Consider the following 16,525-nt stretch of genomic DNA (forward strand, 5'->3'; position numbering starts at 1 on the left):
TTAATTATGAACTACCAGTGGTCCAGGAAACAGCAGAGCATATTGTACAGTATATTACTATATACCTCCAGAAATTAACATTGTTCCTTTAATCCTTATGCATATGCTCAAATTATAACTACAAATAACCTTTTTAGGCTGGATATTTGTATTATATTATCTTCTTCCTTTTTAATTTGTCATGTATTTGCAGCTAAAATTGGTTAAGCTATTCTTAAATTGTTCAATCTTGTACTCACCTTTACTTCAGGTTTCATGCCTCAACATAATCCACACATCTCAGATTTAAGACTTCAGTGCCACCATTACTAGTTACCAAGATGGCCATAGATATACATTGAGACCACTCCATAGATATACATTAAGACCACCACTTTTAGAAGACCATCCCCTTATCTAGAACAGATCTTTGTACGTACAATATGCCATAAATAGAGTGTTTCAGTTGGTAATGCAGCTTTAAATGTTACTTTCAGCCCTTGGGATTGGCTCAGTCTAACAATGTGGCCTCTAACAGAAACGGTTGTGCACTCCTGCTCTAGAATCTATAAAGACTAGAAACTCATACACATTAGCACTCAGTGGGGGAGATTTATCAATCTGGTGTAAAGTAGAACTGGCTTAGTTGCCCATAGCAACCAATCAGATTCCACCTTTCATTTTCCAAAGGAGCTGTGAAAAATTAAAGGTGGAATCTGATTGGTTGCTATTGGGAACTAAGCCAGTTCTACGTTACACCAGTTTGGCCAATAGAATTTCATGAAATCTACATGACTAACTGTCCATGATTTATTGTAGCTTTGAAATTGTTTTCCCCATTGACTTAAAGAAATTGCAAATTGTGTGCAGTGGTATAAGGGTATGTTCATACATGTCAGATTTGCATAATGAAAGCTGAACACAAGATTTGTAGCAGAAAGCCAAGGCTTACATTTTAATGAATGTTCTGCAAGTGTGCAGCATATCTGAACATGGATTATCCCCAATTGTTATTCAGTGGCGAAAAGTCTGAGCATTTCCACAGTATTTTGTGTTTTTCTGTGGCAATACTAAGAATCCAATAGAAAATTATTATTGCATGTGAACAAGACTGCCTAAACTCCATTTACATGCATAGGGTATGGACAAATCTGACACGTGTGAATATACCCTAAGGTCTCATTTCAGGCATTTACCAGTGCATGGAGAGATCTATAGAATTGCAGTAAGGCCCCATTTTGCACTTAGTATGGCAACTTTTTGAGCCACTATAATCTCCCCTAGAGGGGTGCACCACCAATGAGGCCAGGTGAGACAATCGCCTTAGGCAGCACCAAGAGGGGGGCAGCAGAAGGGCTATGGGCAATGAGCGTTTTCATTGTGGAAACACTCATCTCTACATATTCAACTGCATCGCTGTACTCAGGACAGCAATACAGTTGAATTCGGCGACGGGGCATGGGTGTGATGTCTCCCTGGCCCACCGTTTCCTCTAATAGGCTTTAGTCCTAGTTCCTGTAGCCTATCAGAGGCCAGTGTAATCATTATCGCGCTGTCTGAGCTGAGCATTTCAGTTTTTTTTACCTCAGGCAGCAGAAAGGTTAGGTTCACTCCTGCTACAGGCACCTCTGTAATATGGACAGACAACGTTGCTTTAGATTATTAACAGTGTTATTACTGTTTTAAAGAAAAGGCTTTGCTTAATGGTTAGGTTGGCCATTTCCTGACCTCTCCATACTCATGCATGCCTGGTTTGGCCAAGAATACATGTGTTCTGGAGAGGGAGAGGGGATAAAGCTACTGCCAGGTTCTTCTGACAGCATGTTATAAGAACAAAAGCATCAGACAGTTGAAATCCAGACAACCGGATCTGCAAAATATGGATGCAGGCCGTGTACTGTTGTCATTTTCATAATCAGTGTGCTTTTCACATCCATATGTCCAGTCAGCAAAAAACAGAACACGTCTTATACTTGTCTGCAAAATGCAGACCACGGACCTAATGAAGTCAATGGGGATGCAACATAGATGGTATGCGTATTTTGCGGTTGTGTGCATGGGGCCTAATCCTCATCTCTCCAAACATCTCCAGTCAGGGAAGAGTCAGGAGGCCACCAAAAGTCAGGAGGCCACCAGGGAAGAGATATCTATGGTGGCCACCAGGCCACCATAGATATTTAATGTATAACAACCAACAAAACGCTTCACACACTCAGAACATAAACCCACACCACACATACAACAAGTGAGGGTAAAGGTACATAGAGGGTACATAAGGGAGGACAATTTATGTTACATAAGGTGGCCCTCAAGGACTGGGCAGAAACACCAAGGCAAGGAGCAAAGCTCCAACACCAAGCAAGGCTGTAGTACAACTGCACCCTGCCAGCAAGCCACAGGTATATATCAAGCCCGTGGCCACACCCAGGAAACACCTTAATCCCCACTTGCAAGAAGATTAACTCCTTGCTCACCAAACAGCAGGAAGGCAAACCTTCCTACATCTGGGCATTTATGGTAATCGATAGGAGATCTGGGTTTCACCTATGGGTCCCACCCCTATCTCAAGAGCAAGTTGTAAGAGAAGCGGATATCGAACATGCGTAAATTTTTTCATTCACTGCTATGGAGCTTCCAGAGTAGGCGAGCCAAGGCTTTGCTATTTTAGGAAGTCCTTTTGAAGTGCATGGAGAAATAATGAAATAATCTATGAATAAAGTCTCTCCCTTACTGAAAGGATGATAGGGTTTACAGTACAGACACAAGCAGAAGGCACAGTTCTCAAGTAATTCACAGAGTAGGCTTTTCTCAAAGACTCTGTATAGGAGGTAGCTATTATAATGGCGGTCCTCCCATTTGACCACAGGCCGGCAATTCCTCAACGTTTCTCTGCAATGCCCAACTGTGGGGTGCAGTCCTAGATCGGATGGCCTGTCCATCTCAATAATGTGATGGGCACCAGAAGCATGACCCAAACCACAGGCAATAACATCTAAAGCTATATGTGTTTCCTTTACTGACTCATTCCAAGCACAACCCTTAAATGGCTCAGCCTTCTGAAATAATTCAATGCTTCTTTCCTCAGAGGTTATTTCACAGTAAAGTTGCTTTTCTGTCAGCTTTCACTCACAGGAATGGTGTTTTCCTGGAGAATGATTCTTTCTTGGCCTACTTTGCAGTGGCACACACACCAAAAACACTCTGTATTTCTTACTTGCAGACTCACTAACCAGGGGAAATGGGAACAGGCCGGTAACAACTTTAACAGTGAACCACTGGATAACTTTGGCAGTGAACCATAGCATTAACCCTTTAGCAGTGAACCAGTGGGTCACTCCAGCAGGACTGTGGACTCTAAGAAAACCTCCAGTATTGAAAACCTAATGTTAGGGGTTAGGTTACCAAATTAAGCTCACACAGCATGGCGGATTTGATAGTAATAAAGTACTGCTCAGGATCTAATCTGGATCTAATACTTATCTTTTAAGTCATCAATTAGGAGAAGTTTGGAGTCATTAGACAAAAGAATGTGGTAGGTGGGGTTTTACCCATAAGAGCCCTAGGAGAATACATGGACCCTTCTGTACCATTCAGTAGATTTCATGTTTTCCTTCACACCTTGGCCACCTTAACACATGAAGGAGGTTTATACAATAAACTGGTTAGGATTTTTAATCATTTCGAACAAACCAACACTATTGTGGTAGAAGCATTTCTTAGGTCAATTTTAATTGACCAATAAGCATAGACAGGTTTTTTTTTATTTTTTTATTCTGTTTATTTGGAGCAGATTCATCAAAAAGAAACAAGGCACGGGTCATGTACCCACATATCATACATTACACATACTTTCCCCACATGGTCTCCAGAGGAAGCCAGGGGGTCACAAACAGTTACATGAGGAACATGAGTTTAGTATACATGAATCTGACTGCATTTTTCAATTTTCCTGAAAGAAGTAAAAGCAAATAGAAACCAGAAAGAAATAAAGAAAAGAAAGGAAAGAGGGGGGGGGGAGGGACAGAAATAGGGGGGGGGGGAGGGGGGGGAGGCAGGACTATACTGCCAGGGGTCCCAGGGTATTACCCAGAGAAGCTTTAAGATACCACGAGGTATACTGAAAGGGCTTCACCAATTCCCTAGTCTCTGGTGGACTAAAGTGCGCGGCAATAAAAGTACGCCATTTATTAAAGAATTTGGAAGCTGAACCTTCTTTGTGCCTAGACGCTTCAATCCTTTCAAACCCCAAAAGAACTTTCAATTCAGAGACCACATCAGGGATGTCTGGCATGGCATCTGTAAGCCACCTTTGGAGCAAGACTCTTTTGGCTACTAATAAGACTGAGTGCAACAAAATCGGGATCTGAGTTTGGTTCACCGGGCGGATATAATGGAAGACCAGGGCCTGGGGCTCCATAGACAATTCCACCGACCAGTTCTTCTTAATATAATCTATCACAGCGGCCCAAAATTTGACTACCTCAGGACACGTCCGAATGCCATGCCAGAAATCCGTAGCCGCCAACTTACAATTGGGACAATGTGTGATACGGTCCGGAAACTGGGGAGAGGCCGGAAAGTTAAAACCATAGATTGCCCGATGCATCATCCTAAAAAAAGTTTCACGCCAAGTCTCACCTATCACGCACTGACGTACCTTACTCCAACCTTCCAGGATCTTTACCCCAATCTCATCATCCATGGTGATGTGTTCCCATTTCTTAAAAAGTGTGGAAGCCTTGACCTTCGTGAAATTTCCTGAAAAGGCCCTATACAGCCTAGAGAGAGAAACTGTTTGGGGGGAGAAACTGAGGACTTCATCGAAGGAATTTTTGGTCGCCTCCCTCGACAAATCGCGCAATCTATGTGAACAGAAACCCACAATCTGCATTATTTGCAGGAAATGGGAATCCGGCAGAACGTATTTTTCCTTCAGTTCTTTTGGAGTCAGCCAGCGTTTGTCCCCCAGATGCATCAGATGCTCCGCCCTAGTCAAACCCCTAGACATCCACAGCTCAGGAGGTCTCAAACTAGTTCCGGAAGGGAAGTCCGGATGACCCCACAACGGCATCCATTTGGAGATTGCATGAGGCAAGTTAAATGTCTTCCTAACCGCCCTCCAGGTTGCTATCGTATCTCTCAATAAAAGCGAAGATTTAATATCCCCAGGCAATGCAGACAGGTTAGAGTGAAGGCACGACACCAAGTTCCATGGGGCAAACAGATTTTGTTCCACCTCCCTATTAGAGAAAAGATCCGTGTCGTGGACCCAGTCGGATACGTGACGCATGAGACATGCTAGATTGTATCCCCGTATATTCGGGAATTTTACCCCTCCCTCTGGTTTCCATAGCATAAACTTCGAAAGAGAGATACGAGGGCGCCTGACAGACCACAAAAACTTGGTAAAAGCCTTATTTAGTGCAGTGACATCTGTATGTTTCAGTAGGATCGGAAGCGTCTGGAGAGGGTAGAGCAGCTTAGAAAAACTCATCATCTTGATGAGCTGGCACCTCCCCAGCAGGGATAAGGGGAGTGAATGCCATCTCTCTAGTTCAGAAATTATTTTCGTTATGAGGGGAGGATAATTTAGCAAATACAGTGACCCCGGGAGCTTACCGATTTTGACCCCCAAGTACGTAACCTGTTTCTTAACAACAGATAAAGAGAAACCAGCATCCCGCCAAAGCTGCGGTGGGTTAGTGGCGTGTAGCTCAAGAATCTCACTTTTAGACGAGTTTATTTTATACCCCGAGAAGGACCCAAAAAAACTCAGGAACTCCATTAAGGGGCCCAAGTGACGCTGGGGGGTATCCATGAAAATCAAAAGATCATCAGCATACAAGGTTAGTTTGACCTCCTTCTTGCCTATGGTAATGCCCTTGTATAAGTCAGAATCCTCTAGAAATCTGGCTAAAGGCTCGATGGCTAGGTCAAAAAGAAGGGGGAAAAGCGGACAGCCCTGTCTAGTCCCTCTCTGAAGGGGGAAAACCCGAGACAAAAAACCTCCCGTGTGAATGCGCGCCGCTGGACTAGAATAAAGACCTCCCAAAAAAGTACGGATATTCCCAACAATCTGGAATTTATCTAGCACCGCCCCCAACCAGTCCCAACGCACTGAGTCAAAAGCCTTTTCCGCATCTAAAGCCAACAAAATAGGGGCCCAGGCTGGCTGAGGGCGGCGCCTGACCCAGTCCAATGTTGCCAATACCTTCCTAATATTCGCCACCCCCGACCTCCCTTTAATGAAACCTACTTGGGAAGGGCCTACCAGGGCAGGCATTAGGAGACTCAATCTGTCAGCCAATATTTTAGTCAATATCTTGAGATCCTGGTTAATGAGTGATATCGGGCGATACGAGCCTGGATCTTGCGGGTCCTTATTAGGTTTAAGTATCAGTTTAATGTGGGCAACATTAACATGAGCTGGAAAACTACCTGTGCGCAGAAGATGGTTAAAATAATCCGTCATCGTGGGGGCAAGGTTGTCCTGTAAGACTTTATAAAATTCTCCTGAGAATCCGTCAGGGCCTGGCGCCTTACCATTATGTAAGGAACGTATTGTATGCAGCACCTCCTCAGCAGTTATTTCCGCATTCAAAGATCCCTGTTGTTCCTCCGTCAGGGAAGGCAATTTAACGTCTGACAGAAACCGCCTACCCTTTTCAGGGTCCACTGGAGTGTCACTGTAGAGACGCTCATAGTATTTTCCCAGCAAATCATTTATCAACTTAGGATTTGTTTGGGTCACTCCCCCCTCCTCTTTCAGAGCTGTAATGACTGTAGGAGCCCTTCTGCCCCGCGCTAAGTTAGCCAACATTTTGCCTGACTTATTCCCAAATCTAAACAGATCTGTCTGGAACTCCGACCTGTACATCCATAGACAGGTTTTGAGGCTATAAATAAATCATACAAGTCAGGTGCCACTATGCCTGTCACGCTGGGGAGTAGGGAAAAACCCCACCGTACAATGATGAATGGTGGGTTATGACACTAGGCCTGGAAACCGGGATAAGGGTAACAGGTCACCTCCTAACGCCACCCTAATCCAATCCCTGACCTCCTAATTGTATGAGCCAGCCTCGGTGGTAGGGGGGCTCATACTCCAGAACCTGGGCCCTTCTGACCCTAATGATCCCTGAAATGGGAGACAGGAATAAGAGACAACTGGTTCATCCATGACACGGATGAACCGGGGTCTCCCACAGGCCTAGCAACAAAAAAGCCAGTGAACAAAAATCAGACTGGCAGGTAAGCACCCAACGCAAACAACACACACTGGAAAAACAGCACTTACCTGCCACAACAACTGGAGATTTGACTGAAACGCATGCAAACGGACTGCAATCCGAACACTATCCCGGACTCAGTACCATACTGACACACATAGGAACCAGCACTCCAGCAACAGCTCACTGACAAGGCAAAGCAACATGTATAAATGACTCGCTGGATCCAAAAGCTAATGAACCAAGGGAGACCCCTGCAGAAGACCTGGCACTTTCCCTGGCTGGTCAGCCTATGCAAAGATCCGAATGGTGGAGGTTTGCATATCCACGAACCTTGACTATAAAGCCCTGAGCACCCTACAATAGTGAGGGGACACGACCACCGGCTCCCTACACAAGATACGGAGGGAGTCAGGGTCACCTGGGATCCAGCAAACAGAAAATAACAGATAAAGGTACAACACTTAGCTTTGAAGCAAACAGGAGAACAAAGTCAGCATGCACACACACTCCAGGAAGTAGTATAAGCCGCCCAGAAAAGCATTCTGGGGAGGAATTTAAAGGGAAGCAATTAGTCCAACACATGACAGCTGAGAGAGGCTAATGAGAGGAGGAACTGAATACCACAACACAGAAACTCAAGGAGGAGGTTCTGAAAGGCCTCTGTCAGAGCTTCTCAGCTGTCTGGTTGTGACAGTACCCCTCCCTCTACGAGTGGACTCCGGACACTCAGAACCCACCTTCTCAGGATGGGACCTATGGAAAGCCCTGATGAGACGAGAGGCCTTAATGTCTGTCACTGGGACCCACATCCTCTCCTCAGGACCATACCCCTCCCAATGAACAAGGTACTGAAGAGAACCGCGGACAAGACGAGAATCCACAATCCTAGAGACCTGAAATTCAAGATTCCCATCAACCATAATCGGAGGAGGAGGCAAAGGCGAGGGTACAATGGGTTGAACATAAGGTTTCAATAAGGACTTATGAAAAACATTATGGATCTTCCAAGTCTGAGGAAGATCAAGACGGTATGCAACAGGATTGATGACAGACAGGATTTTGTAAGGCCCAATAAACCTAGGACCCAACTTCCAGGAGGGAACCTTCAATTTGATATTCTTGGTAGACAACCACACCAGATCACCAACATTCAGGTCCGGACCAAGCACACGTCTCTTATCTGCCACACGCTTATATCTCTCACTCATGCTCTTTAGATTATCCTGAATCTTTTGCCAAATAGATGACAAAGAGGAGGAGAATCTGTCCTCATCAGGTAAACCAGAAGACCCCTCTCCCGAGAAAGTCCCAAACTGCGGATGAAACCCATATGCACCAAAAAATGGTGACTTATCAGAGGACTCCTGACGACGGTTATTTAAAGCAAACTCAGCAAGGGACAAAAAAGAACACCAATCCTCTTGATTCTTCGCCACAAAACAGCGCAGATATGTCTCCAGATTCTGATTGACGCACTCTGTCTGGCCACTGCGGGTGGAAAGCAGAAGAGAATGACAACCGAACCCCCAAGCGAGAACAGAAAGCCTTCCAGAATCTGGAAACAAACTGCGTGCCCCTATCAGAGACTATGTCTGAAGGAATACCGTGCAATTTGACAATGTGATCAATAAATGCCTGCGCCAGCGTCTTAGCATTGGGCAAACCAGGAAAAGGGATGAAATGCACCATTTTGCTAAAACGGTCCACCACCACCAGAATCACGGTCTTCCCCGAGGAACGAGGCAAGTCCGTTATGAAGTCCATGGACAGATGTGTCCAAGGACGGGAAGGAATGGGTAAGGGAAGGAGAGGACCTGATGGCCGTGAATGAGGGACTTTGGCACGAGCGCAAGTCTCGCAGGCTGCCACAAAACCCTCAACCGACTTACGAAGCGCAGGCCACCAGAATCTCCGAGCGATGAGATCCAGTGTGGCTCTTACCCCCGGGTGCCCAGCAAGGACCCTATCGTGGTGTTCTTTAAAAATCTTGTGTCTTAAAGCGAGAGGCACAAACAACCTCCCAGGAGGACAAAGATCAGGAGCCTCTGACTGGGCTGCCTGCACCTCTGCCTCCAATTCAGGAAAAAGAGCAGAGACCACCACACCTTCAGCCAAAATGGGACCCGGGTCTTCAAAATTCCCGCCTCCCGGAAAACAACGTGACAGGGCATCTGCCTTCACATTCTTAACTCCGGGGCGGAACGTGACAACAAAATTAAACCTAGAAAAGAACAAAGACCATCTGGCCTGTCTCGGGTTCAGACGCTTGGCTGACTCCAAGTAGGCCAGACTTTTATGGTCAGTAAATACGGTAATAGGGTGTCTGGCTCCCTCTAGCCAATGGCGCCATTCCTCAAAAGCCAACTTGATGGCCAACAATTCCCTATCTCCCACATCGTAATTTCTCTCTGCGGAGGAGAGTTTTCTTGAGAAAAAGGCACACTGTCGCCAATTGGCAGGAGAGGAACCCTGAGACAAGACCGCCCCCACACCCACCTCAGAAGCATCAACCTCAACTATGAAGGGTAAAGAAACATCAGGTTGCACCAAGATGGGAGCGGAAGCAAAACTCTCCTTGATATCAGAAAAAGCCTTACGCGCCTCTACTGACCAAGAAGAAAAATCTACCCCCTTTCTGGTCATATCAGTGAGTGGTTTAACAATAGAAGAATAATTCAAAATGAACTTCCTGTAATAATTGGCAAAGCCCAAAAAACGCATCAGCGCCTTCTGATTCTCAGGAAGCTCCCACTCAAGCACAGCGCGGACCTTCTCGGGGTCCATGCGAAAACCAGAAGCGGAGAGAAGAAACCCCAGAAATTGAATTTCTGGAACCGCAAACACACATTTTTCCAGTTTCGCATATAATTTATTCTCCCGCAGGATGAGCAAGACCTGACGTAAATGTTCCTTATGAGTTTTGAAATCGGGAGAAAAAATCAAAATGTCATCCAAATACACCAATACAAATTTTCCCATCAAATGATAAAAAATGCTGTTCACGAAATGCTGAAAAACGGCTGGGGCATTCATCAAACCAAAAGGCATAACCAAATTTTCAAAATGGCCCTCAGGGGTATTGAAGGCCGTCTTCCATTCGTCCCCTTCTCTGACCCTGACCAGGTTGTATGCCCCTCTAAGATCTAATTTGGAAAAGACTTTAGCCCCAACAACCTGGTTAAACAGGTCCGGGATCAGAGGAAGCGGATAATGGTCACGAATTGTGATATTGTTCAGCTCCCTGAAATCCAGACAAGGTCTTAAATACCATCTTTTTTCTTAACAAAGAAAAAACCAGCGGCAACAGGTGACTTCGAGGGTCATATGTGTCCCTTTCTCAGACTCTCAGAGATATAAGCACGCATAGCGATCCTCTCAGGTTGGGAAAGATTGTATAAACGAGATTTAGGCAGCTTGGCGTCTGGGATGAGATTAATAGGGCAATCGTACTCCCTGTGCGGGGGCAAATCCTGAACTCCACTCTCAGAGAAGACATCCGAAAATTCAGAGAGAAAAGATGGTACAGTCTTAGTAGCAACCTCAGAAACAGATGTCATGAGGCAATTCTCTCTGCAAAAGTCACTCCAACCATTTATTTGCCTCGCTTGCCAATCAATGGTGGGGTTATGCTTAGTGAGCCAGGGCAGCCCCAACACCAGAGGGGTAGGTAAACCGCTAAGAACGAAACATGACACATCCTCAACATGAGCATCACTCACAATTAAACGGATATTGTGAACTATGCCCTTTAATGATTTTTGAGAAAGTGGAGCGGAATCGATAGCAAAAACAGGAATATCCTTTCCCAAAGTGCGCACCTGGAAACCATGAGTTATCGCAAATTGATTATCCATGAGATTGACCGCTGCTCCACTATCCACAAAAATCTCACAAAAAATGTTCTTGCTCTCTAGCGCCACCCTAGCCGGCAGGACAAAACGGGAACTACAAGCAAATGGAAAACCTTCAATTTCCGCCTCAACCCTGCCAATAGTAACAGACGGAACATTTTTAAAAGATTTTTTCCTGTTTGTTTCTTTATTACTCCCAGAAAACTGCCTGAATCTCCTAGAGGGACAAATATTTGCCAAATGATTTATACCTCCACAACAAAAACAAACCCTCCCATGCGAGCGGAATCTTCTATTATAAGAAGCAATCAACCCCAGCTGCATGGGCTCCTGCTCAGCAGGGGCTGACGGCGACTGAGACCCCTGCGCACAGAATGGGACCGCTGCACTGTCCTGGGACTGAGTATGACAGGAAGGGGACATCTCTCCTCTCTCTCTAAGACGCCTGTCAATACGAACGGCCTGAGACATAGCAGAGTCCAAAGAAATAGGCCTCTCATGAAAGGCAAATGCATCTTTCAATCCCTCTGAAAGACCATGGCAAAATTGACTTCGGAGTGCAGCATCATTCCAACCAGTATCAACTGCCCATCTCCGAAATTCTGAGCAGTACATTTCTGCGGATTGTTTACCCTGGCATAATAGACGTAGTTTAGACTCAGCCAGAGCAATACGATCCGGATCATCATATATCTGACCCAGGGCTAAAAAGAATTCATCCACTGAACGGAGAGGCTGTGCCCCCTCCGGCAGCGAAAAGGCCCAGGACTGAGCGTTACCTCTGAGCAGCGATATAATGATCCCCACCCTCCGTTCCTCATCACCAGAGGAGTGGGGAAGAAAGCAAAAATGGAGTTTGCAAGCCTCTCTAAAACGCACAAAATTCTCACTACCCCCAGAGAACGTATCCGGGAGCGAGATCTTAGGCTCAGAACAAACTCCATGAACGCAAGCTGAACCGGTCACTTGAAGCTGAGAAAAAGTCTTACGGAGATCAGCTACCTCCAATGAAAGACCCTGGAAACGTTCAGCCAAAAGTGAAACCGGATCCATGCTTGAGACGGTTATGGCGGCTTATAATGTCACGGACGGTGTACAGGAAACAAGGCAAAGCAACATGTATAAATGACTCGCTGGATCCAAAAGCTAAGGAACCAAGGGAGACCCCTGCAGAAGACCTGGCACTTTTCCTGGCTGCTCATCCTATGCAAAGATCCGAATGGTGGAGGTTTGCATATCCACGAACCTTGACTATAAAGCCCTGAGCACCCTACAATAGTGAGGGGACACGACCACCGGCTCCCTACACAAGATACGGAGGGAGTCAGGGTCAGGGAGTCAGGGTCACCTGGGATCCAGCAAACAGAAAATAACAGATAAAGGTACAACACTTAGCTTTGAAGCAAACAGGAGAACAAAGTCAGCATGCACACACACTCCAGGAAGTAGTATAAGCCGCCCAGAAAAGCATTCTGGGGAGGAATTTAACCGCCTCCGGACCGCCTAACGCAGATGTGCGTTCCGGAGGCGGCAGCCCTGCGCACAGTCACGCATATACGCGTCATCTCGCGAGACGCGAGATAATGCGCTTTGCTGGCCCGCGCGTGCGCAGATCGGGCCGGCATTTCGTACAGGAGTATTTCGTCAGCAACCTGCCAGCCAATGATCGTGGCTGGCAGGTTGCTGATTTTTAAAAAATCCAATCAAAGTGCCAGATAGCAGATCATATTTGTAAATATGATCTGTTATATGGCTGCCTGCTCCTCTGCTGGTTCTTTTCGTCTGTTGGATCCAGCAGAGGAGCAGGCTTCACAGTGAGTACACCAAACATCACACTTTAGCCCCAGATCACCCCCCTGCACCCCAATTAACCCTTTGATCACCCCTTTGATCGCCCCTGTCAATCACAAGTGAAAGGAAAAAAGTGATCAGTGCAAACTGTCACTTTTTTTTTTTACTGTTATTGACTGTTAGGTTTCAGTATAGTTTAGGCCCCTTGGTTAGGTAGTTTAGGGATCAGTTAGCGCCCAGCCCACCGCACCGCAGTCCGTTATTCGCTGATTAGCGTATCGCTAATCAGCATTTGTACTTTTATAGTATCTGGAAGTGATCAAAACTGATCACGGTCAGATCTATAATTGTATTAGTGTCACTTTAGTTCGCCCTCCACCCAAAACGCAGTGTTTGCCCGATCAGGCCTGATCGGTCGTCCACACGTGCGTTCGCCCACGCCCGCCCCACCGCAGTGACAAAAAAAAAATTTTTTTTTGATCACTGCACAATCACTTTACACGCACTGCGGCGATAAAAAAAATCAGTTTTGATATTTTTTATCAACTGCAGCGGCCTCCGGTACTTCGCTAGCCTCCCCTTTGTAAGACAGGCTTGCTTTTTTTTCTTGGGTAGTCTCAGGGAATACCCCTAAATTTAGTTGCCCACATGTCAAACAGGGGGTATTCCTCTGAAGAGGCCTACAGGCTTCTGACCCAGTCGGATGAGGAGTGGGAACCCTCATCTGATGAATCCAGCGGGTCAGAATACGAACCTGTAGAAAGCAGTGGCTCTCTGACCCAAAGTTCGGACGAGGAGGCTGAGGTCCCTGATACCACCAGGCGTACCCGGCCCCGTGTCGCTAGGCCGCAGGTTGCGCAGGATCCGCTTCAAGAGCAGCAGAGTGGGGCTGGTGCTGTCGGATTACGTGGTGAGGCATACACCAGCAGCCCAGCCCTCCCTGGACCTAGTACCAGCACTGCCGTAGAACATGGTGAAGTAGCGAGCACCAGAAGGGCAGTTGAAGCTGGTACAGTGGCACGTGCAGTAGTGACCCCGTCGCAGCCACCGCAAAGACGTGCCCGTAGAGCCCCTAGAATCCCAGAGGTGCTGGCAAACCCTGATTGGCAGTCCCCAACTTCCGCCGCACCTGTAGTTTTCCCTTTCACCGCCCAGTCTGGAGTTCGGGTTGAGACAGCTCAGATCGGTTCGGCCCTGGGATTTTTTGAGCTGTTCTTGACTGCGGAGCTTTTAGACTTAGTTGTGGCAGAAACAAACCGGTATGCCACACAATTTATATCCGCTAACCCGGGAAGCTTTTATGCCCAGCCTTTCCGGTGGAAACCAGTCCAAGTTTCCGAACTTAAAACTTTTCTGGGCCTCCTCCTCAACATGGGCCTGACAAAAAAGCATTAATTGCGGTCATATTGGTCCACGAACCCGATTCATCACATGCCCATGTTCTCTGCTGCTATGTCCAGGGCACGTTTTGAGGCCATCCTGCGTTTCCTGCACTTTAGTGACAACACCGCCTCCCGTCCCAGAGGCCACAAAATTCGGCCCCTCATAGACCATTTCAACCTGAAATTTGCAGATTTGTATACCCCAGAGCAAAACATCTGCGTAGACGAGTCCCTAATACATTTTACCGGGCGCCTTGGCTTCAAACAATACATCCCAAGCAAGCGCGCCCGGTATGGGGTCAAATTGTATAAGCTCTGTGAAAGGGCCACAGGCTATACCCACAAATTTCGGATCTATGAGGGAAAAGATCAGACCCTGGAGCCGGTCGGTTGCCCTGACTACCTGGGGAGCAGTGGGAAGACAGTTTGGGACTTGGTGTCACCCAGATTCGGCAAGGGGTACCATCTTTATGTGGACAATTTTTACACATGTGTGGCCCTCTTTAGGCATTTGTTTCTAGAACGGATTGGCGCCTGTGGTACCGCGCGAACTAGTCGCGCGGGCTTCCCCCAACGGCTCGTTACCACCCGTCTTGCAAGGGGGCAGAGGGCCGCACTGTGTAACGAAGAACTGCTCGCGGTGAAATGGAGAGACAAGCGTGACGTTTACATGCTCTCCTCCATTCACGCAGACACGACAATACAAATTGAGCGAGCAACCCGTGTCATTGAAAAGCCCCTCTCAGTCCACGACTATAACCTCCACATGGGAGGGGTGGACTTCAATGACCAGATGTTGTCTCCGTATTTAGTTTCCCGCAGAACCAGACGCTGGTATAAGAAGGTGTCTGTATATTTGATTCAATTGGCTCTGTATAATAGTTTTGTTCTCTACAGTAAGGCTGGGAGAACTGGATCCTTCCTCAAATTTCAGGAAGAGATCATCGAGAACCTCCTGTACCCAGGAGGTTCCGTGGCCCCATCCACCAGTGTAGTTAGCCGTCTACACGAGCGACATTTCCCCAATGTCGTTCCTGGTACCTCAACCCAACCGTCACCCCGAAAAAGATGTCGTGTCTGTAGCAGGAGTGGAATAAGGCGTGACACCCGCTATTTCTGTCCTGACTGTCCTGACCACCCTGCCCTATGCTTTGGAGAGTGTTTTCGGAAGTACCACACACAGGTACACCTAGCATAGGGATCATCTCACCAGGACAGGCACACAGGGCTATTAGGGCCCATTCACTCATACAGCTGCTGCAAACGTCTCCTGTCACATGGGACAAAGTGCATGACGCACTTCGCCACATCTTTGGGCGATTTGCGCTTTGCACATTGACCCATGGGGAAGGAGAGGCTTGTTCTATAAAGGTAAAAAAACAAAAAAAACAAAAAAAAAAACACCAGTAAGCAAACAGGTTAATGTTCAGTTAAAAAAGTTAAAGTTTATATGTTATGTTGAAAAGTTAATAAAATTATTGCGCTGCGGCCTGGTTTTTTCTTTTTCTTTTTTTTTGTTTTTTTACCTTCCAGGTGGACCAACCGATCGACTAGCTGCAGCACCGATGTGCATTCTGACAGAAGCATTGCGCTGCTGTCAGATTACAAGCAAGTCGGTGTATGCGGCGCTGCAAGACGAGATTTCTACTCTGCAGTAACAGATACATTTGCCGAAGCATACGAGCTGAGGAGGAGGCGGCGTTCCTATGCTTTGGCAAACACTTTGTATGTATATATATAAAAAAAAAAAATTCCGGCAATGATTTATTCATCCACATCGATTGATGTGAATGGAGAAATCTGGTTTGCCAGGGCATACGAGCTAAGTGGGTATGGATGTAGGGCGGAGCTCCTATGTCCTGGCAGACGCCTTTCCCCTCCTTTTTTTTTTTTGGGCAGAGATTTTTTCATCCACATTGATCGATGCGAATGAAGAAATCTGTGCCGTTCATTTTTTTCTTTCAGCCCAGAGGCTGAACGGAAAAAAAAAATCTCATTACCTGTATGCTCAATATAAGGAGAATAGCAGAAACTCCTAATGCTGGCCATACATGTAATGATTGCGGAGACCCTCAAATGCCAGGGCAGTACAAACACCCCACAACTGACCCCATTTTGGAAAGAAGACACCCCAAGGTATTCGCTGAGGGGCATATTGAGTCCATGAAAGATTTAAATTTTTGTCCCAAGTTAGCGGAAAGTGAGACTTTGTGAGAAAAAAAAAATAAAAAAATCAATTTCCACTAACTTATGCGAAAAAAAAAAATTCTATGAACTCGCCATGCCCCTC

The 16,525-nt window shown here is 46.4% G+C and overlaps 1 protein-coding gene across 2 annotated transcripts in view; it reads left to right on the plus strand.

Moving 5' to 3' along the window:
* JAK3 (Janus kinase 3) overlaps positions 1-16,525 on the plus strand; it is a 283,985-nt gene that overhangs the window by 44,173 nt on the left and 223,287 nt on the right. The gene's annotated exons all lie outside the window — the stretch shown is intronic.

The sequence above is a fragment of the Bufo gargarizans genome, chromosome 1 (assembly GCF_014858855.1).
Source record: "Bufo gargarizans isolate SCDJY-AF-19 chromosome 1, ASM1485885v1, whole genome shotgun sequence".
Classification (NCBI taxonomy): domain Eukaryota; kingdom Metazoa; phylum Chordata; class Amphibia; order Anura; family Bufonidae; genus Bufo; species Bufo gargarizans.